Below are 12,700 nucleotides of genomic sequence, written 5' to 3'. Positions count from 1 at the left end.
TGCATGGCAATAGTTGTTCATGCACGGGATTTTCATTTAATGTTAGACATAGACTATTATCTATCTATATTTTTTTTATTTTTTTACAACACAGGGGACAAACGAGCATGCGGCTCACCTGATGGTAAGTGATTACCGCCGCCCATGAGCACCCGCAACACCAGGGTAAATGCAAGTACGTTGTCGGCCTTTTAAGAAGGAATAAGCTCTTTTCTTGAAGGTTTCAATATCGATCGGTGTGGGTGATCAATGTGGTCGTGCGAGGCAAAAAGTTTCTAGAAAACCGCACTGTGGAAGACCGCCATTCATCCAAATGATCAGGATGGTATTTCAGTTTCTGGCGGGTGGTACGGTGGTGAAACTCAGCAGCTGGTATTAATCCGAACAATTCCTCAGAACACTCCCCGTGATATATGCGGTAGAAAATGCACAGAGATGCAATATCTCGCCGCAAAGCCAATGGGTCGAGTCTGTCACATAGACGTTGATTACCAATGATATAAATATACATTGTAAATAAACTGTAAAAAAAAAAGTAATTCGATTGAGTTCCTTGCCAGTTCTTCTCAATTGGACACCGAAATGGACGGTAGGGAAAAAATATAATATAAAAAAAATTACGTACATAAGCGGCTAAAATGTCCTACATGAATAAATAATTTTTGAATTTGGAAAACAAACAAAGAATATTACAAAGTAAAATACAGACCTAACTAATGTGTTTATTAATTGTTCTAGTTTCTCTCTAGTCTGTGCTTAAGTAATAGATCTCTCTGTATAATAATATTGGTATAGCAATTTCGCAGCCCTAAGGTATTTATCCACTTGACGCATGTTTGACAAGGCCTGCTAATTACAGAATTCCTAGGCGTTAACAACTTTAGCCCTGTGTAAACACGTGATAAATTGGCAGTGATAGCTACTCTGTGGAAACAAGCGGCGCCAGTGTGCGTACACAATCAATACAAACACATTGCTTGGGGTGGAAGGTGATTGTTAGTAATGTGGATTGATAACCCCATTGCTAGCAATGTACCATGTCAGGTCGACCTCCACGCGGTTACCCCTGGAAACCATCGTGTTAAATTCCTGGTGAATTTGTCACGATGGGCTAACTGACCTGACCTCATGCTCATCTTATCATCCTCCACTGGTGCCCCGCCAGTGTAAACCGTTAGCGCAGGCGGGTGCACCATTCCATTATCATCCACAAAAAAAAACACATTGCTTTAATTGCATTAGTGAGTGGGTTTATTTAGAGTTGCTATACTATACCCCTTGACTACTCCGTGCAGGAGAATCTGTTTGAGGGATTTGCTGCAAGAAAAAAAGTGTGTTCCTAGTTCATAGGGTGTTTCAGGCATTTGTGGCCTGGCCATTAGGAATGTTGGGAATGCCTAGGAATATCAGGCGTGCCTTGTCGATCCTTAAGAAACCTTAATTTACAAGTAGAAAGTACCCTTTTTGAAAAATTCGCCTTTCAGTCTCTGGAGAAAATCTAGGTAGTTCAATTCTCTTATTATTGTTTTTTTTTTCTTTCATCATATATTTGTCCACTACTGGACGTATGGCTCTTGCATAATTTTCTACTTCAGTCTGTCTGTGGCGTGTCTTGTCCAGGTCGGTCCTGCTGTCTTCCTAATATAATCAGACCATCTGGCAGTTGGTCTGCCTACGCTTCTGCTTCCCATTCTAGGTCGCCACATTAAGGATCTGTATGTCCATCTGTTGTCATTGGTCCATCCTCTTATTATGATCTGCAAATTTCCATTGGCATAACCACAGATAACATAATTATACGAAAGAAATTTTTATGACCTTTATGTAATTTATGCTCACATTGTTTCCGTGCGAAAATTTTATACTCAAATTTAATCTATGTTTACGTTATTAGTTAATTTGTAGTACATAATAGTTCTAAAACGTAAACTAGATGTCGCTGATTCATTTATATTTAAATTCTACAACGCGATGGCAAGATGTTTTTACATTAGTTCATATTGAAGAGAACGTTTTATAATGTATACCTCTCCGATTGATCCTCTGTCCAATTAAAACGGGGATCGATATTACGACGGCCTGAGCCGAGGTTCGAAATCATAGCGGTGCCATCAGACTAATGTCGTAATCAGTCAGGCGGGAGTTGGCCTTCAGCCGCTCCATAAGTCCTTCCGCGGGTTTGGAGTGCCATCTGCACTCGCCCTCTATCGTCCGGTGAAGTGTAAATTCCAGCTGCGGCCAACAGCATTAGAGTCGTCCGAAAAAAAAATGTATTTATATATATGATACATATATACATATGTATATTCTTATATCTAAATATATGTAACTCATAGGTGACTGACTGACTGTCATAGCGATCTATCAACGCACAGCCCCAACCACTGGATGAATCGGGATGAAATTTGGCATGCAGGTAGATGTTATGACGTAGGCATCTGCTAAGAAAGGATTTTGATTAATTCTACCCCCAAGGGGATGAAAGTTTGTATGAAACTTTGTCAATTTTAAACCGATCGGGCTGAGACTATGCATGCATAATGCTACTATGACGTAGGCATCGTCTAAGAAAGGATTTTGATAAATTCCACCCCTAAGGGGATAAATTAATGCGAGCGAAGCCGCGGCCAAAAGCTAGTATGTATATAAGATCTAGATCTAGTACATTTCAGGTCTTCAGTACAGTTCTAAATATCAAGACTAAAGTTGTTTTATTCCACAGAACACGAAGTTTTCCAACCGTTATAATATTTGTACTAATAAAAATTAAATATTACAATAAAAAGTTTTCTCGTCAGAAATGTTCCATTTGTTCAGTAGGCACCTCAAATATTAGACGTGATTTCAATTAATACCAGTTAATTATAACTTGCTTTAGGTCACATTAAATAGAAACGGTACTTCCTTTTTTTATTTATTCATCCCTCTGTGTCAATGAACGCTTTTATAATATTTGCGACTAGCTGTTCCCGCGACTTCGTCCGCGTGGAATTTAACTTTGTTTTTCTAAAATATAAGTAGCCTATGTTATACCTTATTACATCAGCTACATGGCAAAAAAAGTCCCGATAAAATCGGTCTATCCATTTCAGAGATTATCCTGAACAAACAGACAGACAAACAAAAATTGTAAAAAATGCTATTTTGGTATATGTACCGTATTTATATTCATATCAAAATGTGAAGTATGGAGACCAAGACGACCAGCAAAAGAAAACGGCACCAGTATGGTCGTAAAATATTGTATTGACTTATCTCATTAATAGATAATAAAAATAGACAATAACAATAGGTTTACAAAACAGTTTCCAGCAGCATGTAGTAAAAAACGGTTATTTCAATATTACAAACAGACACTCCTATTTTATTTATATGTATAGATTTGTTTAGGTATTTCCAAACGTTAGATCTCATGAAAGACTTCCATTGCTTTGAAACCTACTTAATTAGACTAATACTACAGATGTCTGTTAAGATACTGCTTTTGACGATAAGAACTCTGCGTAAAATATATTCTCACAAATATATTCTCTGTATATAAAATATATTCTCTGTATTAATTGCCGCATGCATTCTTATGTAAAATGTGTATACTATAACTATCAGATGGCAATTGTGAGTAGCTTTGACGTGGTCTAGTGTTTTGAGTAGTTATGCTCACTAAAATGTCCAGACTTGTGGCGGCGTGGTGGGCCGGGTCATTGGTACCCTAAAATATGGTCGAGCGCAGTGATGGCTGGCTCATCCGTCATACTCGTGAACGGGTGCTGCTTGTAGGGACTGGTCTGCTCTAATCACTATGACTGATTTCCTCTTATTAATTGTTTAACCAGTTGGTTATGTATTCAATATTTTTTCTTTTTGAGTATTTAATTGAATTAGTGCTAATTGGTGGTTTGTATTCACACACTTAAACTTAAAAATGTAAAGTAATAATAAAATTATTTAAAAGAGCAACACGCAAGTTTCTTCCTCGTTCTTCTTGTGATGTGACAGCTTTCCAAATCAGCGGTAGATTAAAAAAAATGTAATGACTATTCAAAAGTGCTTCAATGTAAGTTTATTTGAATAAATGATTTTCTATTCTATTCTATTCTCACAAAATCATCTTGTACTAGTTTTAATGTTTATCAATAAAACTAGCTACTCGCCCCAGCTTCGCTCAGGTATACATGTATTATACATATAAACCTTCCTCTTGAATCACACTATCTGTTACTGGCAGCTTGTCTACCATTCTTTTTATAAACTTTATATTTTTTATATCTATTTTTTATACGTCACTTTTGACTATATATATTGTTTTGTTACTTCTTGCTGTGAGCCCTTTTGGGAAGAATACACATTTTTGCTAATATTTGGATTTTATTAAAATAGTAGTTGTGTTCCCGCTCCAGTAACACTATCTATTAAAAAACCGCTTTTAAATCCGTTGCGTAGTTTTAAATATTGAAGCATATATACCACAGATAACATAATATTACATAATACATACATAGGGACAGACGGCGACATTGTTCTATATTATGTATATCTTTGTTCTACGTAATGAAACTTATGTAATTAATAATTTTCAAATTTCGAATTTCGAATCTTCATATAATTAAAAAATAAAATATGGTTTGATGGCCATGAAGGTAATATATATTAATGTTATCCTTACTAATATTATAAATGCGAAAGTAACTCTGTCTGTCTGTCTGTCTGTCTGTCTGTCTGTCTCGCTTTCACGCCAAAACTACTGAACTGATTTAAATGAAATTTGGTACCCATATAGTCTAGACGCCGAGGAAGGACATAGGCTACTTTTTAATGTGAAAAAAGGGTTGTAAGGGGTTGAAAATGGTAATGCAAGGTTATCTTTATGCGGTTGAATACACACTTATTATAATAATGGCTTAACTAAAACATTAGATATTTTGGAAAGTCTACTTTATAATTATATTATTAAGTCTATTTTCAAAAATTTTTAATTTCTGTATTACACCAGTATGCAGATATGCGACTTATTAACGCTCATATGTCATAAGCAGCGCGCATGCGATGTTGCGCGCGCAACTGATTATTGTCAATCCGTTGTCTCCTTATGAATTTAAATGAATAAACGTTTGCTCTGCAATTTTATTTTATAAATACATAAATATAATCCTGGTATAGCCTATAACTGATGACCCTGCCCTTGGACAAGAGCGTAAGAACATATTATTAATATTTTTGAAGAATAAAACAACATATAATATTAAAAATGTTGTCAATACATATGAACAACATTTCCTTGGAAGAAACAACATCTACCGTTCCATCCGAGCTATTCAGGTTCGGAATACGCGTTTCTCCATTCTGGCCAGTAGAGTCAGAGATATGGTTCGCGCAAGTAGAGGGATAGTTTGCAATTTAAAATATCACATCTATTATTTTGATTTAACAAAATTTTATTATGTTATTGGCCAACTGGACCACCAATTTTCAAAAGAATTTAAAGAAATGTTTAAACTGTTTATTAAATATAAATAAATATGACATTTAAATTTGTAAATATCACATTGTCACCATTCAAGGGGTAAAATAAAATAACAGTTTTTATGGAAATTCGTCATATTTGAAGCTAGAACGATGAAGCTTTTTTTCTTACGCTTTTTTGGGTCAGTTTATTTAATAAATACCTTACGAAAGTAAAAGTGACTCTGTCTGTCTGTCTTAAAAGCCAAAACTTCTGAACTGATTTTAATGAAATTTAAAGTCTAGATCTTGAGATAGGACATAGGTTACTTTTTAATGCTAAAAAGGGTTATAAGAGACTGAAAGAGGAATTTTTTTAAAGTTTAAGCTTCAATCTTATTTTTTTGCGTATTGATTAAATATAATTAACGATTTTTTTTATTAAATGGGTTGTAAGGGTCAAAAGGGGAGTTAAAATGTTGTATGCATGTATTGTCATTTTTTAAAGCTAGAAACTTGAAACCCATTTTTTAGGCTGTTGAGAAAATATCAGTACCTACCGCCACAGGACTCAGCCATAAATGGTTACAGTATAGCGACATCTTATCATTGGTACATGATGACACTAATATAAGTAGCATTAAAAAAAACAAGAAAAAGGGTTATAAGGGGTTGAAAGGGGAGATGTAATGTATGTATGGTATGTATGGAAGTATCTTCATTTTAAAGATAGTAGTTTGAAACTTAGTTTTTGGCTGTTGATTGAATTGTATGGAATTATGTATGGAAATTCATTTTTGAAGCTAGAACGATGAAACTTTTTTATTGGGTTAGATTATTAATATATATTTTTTATTATTTGCTCAAGGTCACTATTTTACGCGGACGAAGTCGCGGGTACAGCTAGTACTTTATAAATCTAAATATATATAACTCAAAGGTGACTGACGTAGTGATCTATCAACGCACAGCCCAAACTACTAGACGGATCGGGCTGAAATTTGGCATGCAGGTAGATGTTATGACGTAGGCACTCGCTAAGAAAGGATTTTGATTAATTCTACCCCCAAGGGCATAAAATAGAGGGTGAAAGTTTGTATGAAAATTTGTCAATTTTAAACTGAGCGGGCTGAGACTTTGCATGCATAAAGTTACTATGACGTAGGCATCCTCTAGGAAAGGATTTTGATAAATTCCACCCATAAGGGGATAAATTAACGCGAGCGTAGCCGCGGGCAAAATGTATGTATATATATATGTACTTAACCACTACTAAAATACCCGACTCGTTAAGTCGCTAGATCTTTGATTTGTAGATAGTTTTTTTAAACTATTCTAATTATGTTGGCTGCATATGGCCTTTACTTCACCGAACGATAGGGGACGAGTGCAGATGACACTCCAAACCCGCGGAAGAACTTATGGAGCGGCTGAGAGACAACTCCCGCCTGACGGATACGACTTTAGTCTGAGGGCACCGCTAGAGGTACGAACCGCGGTTCAATTCGTAATTTCAATCACAGCATGTATTGAATGGGGAAACGATCGGAAGGGAGCTGGTTTCTACAGCTTCACCGAATGATAGTGGGCGAGTACAGGTTACTCCAAATCCACGGTAGGACTTATATGTCAGTGACTTATTGCAGGCCAACTCCCGCCTGATGGATACGACTTTAGTCTGAAGGCACCGCTAGAGGTTCGAACCGCGGCTCAGGCCGTCGTAATTTCAATCCGAGTTTGAATCGGATGGGGAATCGATCGGAGGGGGATATATAGTAAACTTGAGTATAGTAAGGCTAATCATTTTGTCGTATTTTTTTTTTTATTATTGGGTTGTTTGGGCTATTGTCAGATGTGTAGCACCTGTAGCACTGCGACCTGCATAGATCTATTGTGCTCGCCCTTTTCAGAGTTCGCTACCTAGACCCGTCAGGGACAAGAATTGAAGGATATTCTTAGGAGCGATCGTTTTTATCTCCTCGGGAAAGAGTGTAAACTTTCCAAAGGAGATATTTCGTTTATTTGTTTATTTGTCGTAACTAATCTATTAGAATAATTGTAGATTAGTAGAATTGGTCAGCATAATGCGCGTTATTATTAGTATTAAATCTATTGTATTAATCTATTGTTACTTTATTTTATGTTACACTTTGCAGTAAAATATGAGTGAAAACAATGTATTAAAACTAGTGTGATTCTTTACAAATAATGTTTCATATAACAGGTTATGGGGCTATGGCAACCGGTAGGAAGAAAATAAAAGAAGAAGATAAGAGACAATCACTGTATAATATTCGGAAGGTGGATAAGTAATCGACAATAAGAAAGCTAATGTTAAAAGTAGACCTAAAAAGAAATGTATGGACTATATTAAAGACGATATGCCCTGAAAAGAAGTAGATACTACGCAAACTGCAAATACAGATACACAGAAAAAAAAACATATTTCGCATAATGTGTAATATGTATATAATAGTCGTAGTTCGCTCGCTCTTTGCAACATTAGCAACAGGTTATGGGGCAATGGCAACTGGTAGGAAGAAAATAAAAGAAGAAGAGACGATACACTCACTGTATAATATTAGAAAGGTGGACAAGTAATCGACAATAAGAAAGCTAATGTTAAAAGTTGACATAAAAAGAAATGGAAGGACAATATAAAAGAATATATAGCTAGAAAAGAAGTAGATATTACACAAACTGCAAATACAGATGAATAGAAAAGAAAAACATATTACGGTCGCTCTCACATTTGGGCTCTCTTTGAGTATGAAGATAAATAATTCGTGGAATTTATTTTAGACAAATTTTCCTTACAGGAAAAAGCGAATATTGTTTCCCCAAGGCTTTTAAAGTCAAGACCCTTAAGAAGTTGTTCCTGAATGTACTCGTAATATAGAGTGTTTGAATATCCGTTCTTATTTACAAGTGTGTAAGAAATCCTGTCATTGACGTATTGTATACTATATAAGTGTCTATTGTCGGTGGTGTCACTTTTATATATATTTCAATCATTGTTAGAAATACACAAAAACAAGGAAAATCTAAAACAAAACCGATATATACGTAATTATAACACACGAAATAAAGACAATCTTGTAATTCCAAAAAAAGACTAGCAAAATGTATTAAGCAAGAACAATCATTGAAGATAATAATCTAAATATATATAACTCAAAGGCTACTGACATAGTGATCTATCAACGCACAGCCCAAACCACTGGACGGATCGGGCTGAAATTTGGCATGCAGGTAGATGTTATGACGTAGGCATCCACTAAGAAAGGATTTTGATTAATTCTACCCCAAGGGGATATAATAGGGGATGAAAGTTTGTATGAAACTTTGTCAATTTTAAACCGATCGGGCTGAGACTTTGCATGCATAAAGCTGCTATGACGTAGGCATCCCCTAAGAAAGGATTTTGATCACTTCCACCCCTAAGGGGATAAAATAGATGATGAAAGTTTGTATGAAAGTGCTGTAAAGCCGCAAAAACTATACCTAATAATAATACTTCTTAACACGAGCGAAGCCGCGGGCAAAATCTAGTGTACAATGAATTGCCATAAGAAGTAGCCGATTTACCAATATTAAAATTGAGAAGAAGTATGAAGTCATTTATTGAAAATAAACCATTTATCACATAAATGAATTTATGTCAAAAACAAATTTAAATTTACGTTAATGATTAATGTTAATGTTCATTTACTTATTCAATAATTTTGTAACTAACGAGCTAAATGTAAACTGTTTTTAGATGGCAAATAGATGGCAATTGTGAGTAGCTATGACGTGGTCTGGTGTTTTGAGTAGTCATGCTCACTAAAATGTCCAGACTTGTGGCGGCGTGGTGGGCCGGGTCATTGGGCTCCCTAAAATATGGTCGAGCGCAGTGGTGGCTGGCTCATCCGTCATACTCGTGAACGGGTGCTGCTTGTGTGGACTGGTCTGCTCTAATCACTATGACTTATTTTCTCTTATTAATTGTTTAACCAGTTGTTGTATATTGAATGTTTTTTTTCTATTTTGTTATTTCATTGAATTAGTGCTAATCGGTGGTTTGTATTCACACACTTAAACTTAAATTGTAAGTAAGAATAAATTATTTAAAAGAGCAACACACAAGTTTCTTGCTTGTTCTTCTTGTGATGAGACTGCATTCCGAATAAGCGGTAGATTAAAAAGAAATGTTATGACTATTCAAAAGTGCTTCAATGTAAGTTTATTTGAATAAATGATGTTCTATTCTATTCTATTCTAATAAATAAATCTAAAAAAATTGTGGAATGAAATTCCTACCGAGGTTTGCCCTCGAGACTGCATGGGGTTTTTCAAGAAGGGTATATTAAGGGTTCTTAAGGGTCGGCAACGCGATACCCCTGGTGTTTCAGGCGTTTATAGGCTTCGGTAACCCTTTACCATCAGATGGGCCGAATGCTTGTTTACCACCATAGTAGTATAAAAAAAAATCTAAATATTCTTTAATTCTTTCTTTCATTTATTCTTTCACAGAGAAATAAGAAATAAAACAAAATGGATCTATTATAATATATAATTTTCGGTTAATTTTCAAATTCTTGAACTATAACATTTGAAAACTGACAATTTGCATATATAACGAATTAATACATGTTGTATTATAATTGGTGGCAGCCGTGAATTTAGAATTTGGTATTTTATTACTATCTGTAGAAAAAACTTAAAATTCGTACCGCTGACATCTATGTATTATCTGATTGCACTAAGAATGAGTACGTAGCGGTTTCTATGTTGGTTATCGCATGCCTATTACTTGTTATGTAATTATTTATTTAAAATAACTCTTATTCAAAAGAGCAAAAATACTTAGTGTTTTTTATTCATTTTCTTTGTGATGAATCTGGGTATCGAATGAGTGGTCGAATAAAAAACATCTATTCAAAAGTTCTTGTATTAAATTTATTTGAATAAAGATTATTTCTATTTCTATCTGGTACTATCACAATTTTTGAATTCATGAGCATGACTACAAATAGGTATTTGTATAGAAGTGTAGTGTTATCTACATACCTATATATAGCTACATAGATACCGCGTGTGTATAAGTAATATTAATAGCAAGGAAGGCTTCCGTGCCATGTAAATAGTGAATTTCTGCGTTTGTTATTCAACATAACAATTTTAATAACATCTCACTAATATACGCAAATGTTTTGTTGGTGTAGGAAATAAATGAATTTTGAGAGTGGCGCGGTTCACGAATTTATATACAACTTGAATTATAATTGGAAAGTTACATAGATAGATAAGATCTTACTTATTTTTAATCTTTCGCGTTTTTATTTCTATTGTTATCTATTTTAACTATATTATTATTTATTGCAATTTAACACAGAATTAGAGTATATGAGTCTTAACGCATAAGCGATCTCTTCCAATCAACTTTTGGGTAGAGGAGAAAAACACATATATATATTCTTTCATCTTATATCGAATTAAATATTGAAGTAATTCATAGTCCTAACGTCCACACTGTAATATGCATTATCTTACTAATTTTTTCCATTATTTTACTAACATTGTAAAAGCGAAAGTTTATGAGTATTCATGGATATATGTTTGTTACTCTTTCACGCAGAAAGGATTTTGATGAAATATTACAGTAATATAATATATACAGATAGAGTGACTCAAGAGTTAGGTTTAGGATATATAACGTCCCACTACTGAACACGGGTCTTTAAACGACCGATAACCTACATATTCTGTGTCAAAGCGGGCGAAGCCGCGGGCGGGTAGCTAGTATAATGTAAATTGGTCAAGTAACTGTAATATAGACGAAGTTGCGCGGGCCAGCTAGTCATTATTAATTTTGAAACTATTGAATCCATTTTTCCCAACACACCCTTCTTTGGAAAGCTCGAAACAGAAACCTATATTATATTGTCTGACCAACGTAATAATAGTGATCAGAATTTTCCTATTACAAAGAGACATGTAGCCAAGTAATGAATATATAGTTTTACAATATTGTTATTATTTATTATGTTTTTATTATTGAAATTACTTTATTTCTTCTGCGGATAACTGTGTCGAATATATCGCGCTCTGAGAGTCCGAGTAAACATTCAAATTCAAAATATCTTCATTCATGTAGGTCTATTACAGACTCTTATGATCTGTCAAATCTACCGTCAGTTCGGAATGATTTCGAGATGAGAAGAATTGAAAAGACAGCTCGTATTCTTTTCGAATAAATGTTGTACATGTTCACAATAATACAGATTCATTTTTAAATTCAAATTTGGAAGAATAAAGTTACCACAAGCATATGCTGTTGCTAAAGCAAATAGTCTAATCAGTGTTCGTAACCCGAACAGACCAATCCACACACGCTCACGTCAACGAGTATGACGGTTGAGCCTGCCATCATTGCACTCAACCGTATTACAGCACATGACTATTTCTATGAAGTGATTTTCCATTAAACACATTCCTATTTAATCCACCATTCCACATGCGAGGCAAACAAGCTTCGAAATTATCAGGGCTGCGCCTCTAGCGTAATTTCCTAGTAATATCCGCGTCGTATCCGTTATCCGTTCGGTTTCGATCGCAAGGGAATACGGGCACGTCGCGTATTCGATTATCCCGTGTTTTTCTTTGTTTATCCTCTCAAAGGGGGATATTATCGGGCCCCGTTTTAGCTCCGGGTCCTGATTTTGCGACCATTTCGCCTCTTGTGATGTGTTCATTATTGCCGTATTAGGACTTGATCAAAGCTTTGGTAATAAATATTTCTCATGCACGTTTCTGTGTACCTACCTGTCTTGTTCGAGGAAATTTTGATGTTCAGTATATTTTTAAGGGCGAGGGAATTTTTATTTGGGGTATTTTTAATTTATAGAGTGAGACATAGAATATTATTTGTTAATCGTCTTTTGATTTTTTTAAATAGATGATAGTGATGATGATGATAATGAAATGATGCACCCGCTTGCGCTAATGGTTTCGGCCCGTAAGTGTGGAAAAAAACCAGCAAAAGCTGAGAAAATGCGCCAATAGTGAAAATAATAACCTCAGAACAATTCACACAGCGCCAACTAGGCCTAAGTTAAGCTAGCTAAAGCTTGTATTATGGGTACTAGACATCTGATACAAATACGATATTTTTTTCGTAAATCTAAATATATATAATTCAATGGTGACTGGCGTAGTGATCTCCGCACAGCCCAAACCACTGGTCGGATCGGGCTGAAATTTGGCATGCAGGTAGATG

Source organism: Achroia grisella, unplaced genomic scaffold, assembly GCF_030625045.1.
Source record: "Achroia grisella isolate CSIRO2021 unplaced genomic scaffold, CSIRO_AGI_Agris_v1 utg947, whole genome shotgun sequence".
In the NCBI taxonomy this organism is placed as follows: Eukaryota; Metazoa; Arthropoda; class Insecta; order Lepidoptera; family Pyralidae; genus Achroia; species Achroia grisella.
Note: the sequence above shows the minus strand (reverse complement) of the source record.